Source organism: Microtus ochrogaster, chromosome 16 (assembly GCF_000317375.1).
Source record: "Microtus ochrogaster isolate Prairie Vole_2 chromosome 16, MicOch1.0, whole genome shotgun sequence".
In the NCBI taxonomy this organism is placed as follows: domain Eukaryota; kingdom Metazoa; phylum Chordata; class Mammalia; order Rodentia; family Cricetidae; genus Microtus; species Microtus ochrogaster.
In genome coordinates, this window is record NC_022018.1 from 2,445,093 (window position 1) to 2,446,386 (window position 1,294).

General features: G+C 34.4%; 1 protein-coding gene across 2 annotated transcripts in view; it reads left to right on the plus strand.

Annotated features, from left to right (window-relative positions):
- The window catches only part of Slc39a12 (solute carrier family 39 member 12), a 95,607-nt gene that overhangs the window by 51,717 nt on the left and 42,596 nt on the right, over positions 1-1,294 (plus strand). The window lies entirely within an intron of this gene.

Consider the following 1,294-nt stretch of genomic DNA (forward strand, 5'->3'; position numbering starts at 1 on the left):
GAGATATTTCCATCTTCTGATAGCTTCTTCAATTTCTTAAGGTTTTTTATTATACCTGTCTTTCATTTGCCTGGTTAGAGTTACCCTAAAATATTTTATATTATTTGAGGCTATTGTAAAAAGTGTTGATTCCCTGATTTCTTTCTCAGTCTATTTATCATTTGTATTTATGAGAGCTACTGATTTTTGTGAGTTAATTTGTATCCAGTTACTTTGCTGAAAGTGTTCATCAGCTGTAAGAGTTTTCCAGTGGAATTTCTAGGGTCACTTAGGTATAGTATCACGTCGTCTACAAATAAAGATACTTTGACTTCTTCATTTCCAAGTTATATCCCCTTGATCTTCTTCAGTTGTCTTATTGTTCTAGCTAACAAACTCATTCTGAGGATTCCTGGAGGCAGGATCACTATTTCAGACTGAGGCAGAGGTAAAGAGCCAGTAGCTGGCTGTTTCACTTTCCTGACATTTAGGTTGAACTCCAATATCAGTCTCTGGATTTTTATTAATTGTAGTACACTTTAATTACTATATTAAATAGGTATGGGGAGAGAGTAGGCAACCTTCTCGTGTGCCTAGTTTTAGTGTAATTGTTTTTAATTTCTGTCTATTTAAGTGGATATTGATTATGGGCATGCTTTAAACTGCCTTTATAATTTAAGGTATATCCATTGTATCCCTAATGTTTTATCATGAAGGGGCATTAGGTTTTATCAAAGGCTTTTTCTCTACCAAATGAGAATATCATATTGGTTTTTTTCCAGTTTTTTTAATGTGGTGGATTATATTTTTATGACATATGTTGAACCATCTGTGCACCTCTGGAATGAAGTCTACTTGGTGAATGATCCTTTTGATCTGTTCTTGGATTCAATTTGCAAGTGTTATATTGAGAATATTTGCATTTATGTTCATAAGCGAAACTGGTCTGTAGTTCTTTCTTTCTTGGGTCTTTAAGTGGTCTGGTTATTGGGGTAACTGTGTTCTCATAAAATGAGGTTTTATGCCAAAACATTGGCAATGTTCCTTCTGTTTCTATTTTGTGGTATAATTTGAAGAGTATTGGCATTAAGTCTTTGAAAGTCTGGTAAAATTCTGCACTGAAACCATCTGAGTTTGGCTTTGGGGACTGAATAGGAGACTTTTAATTACTGCTTCTATTATCAATAGGGGTTATAGGTCTGTTTAAATTGCTTATCTGATCTTGATTTAACTTTGGTGCCCCTGTGTTTGGTGCATAGATGTTAAGAATTTCAATGTCCTCCTGGTGGATTTTTCCTTTCTTGAGTATGTGGTG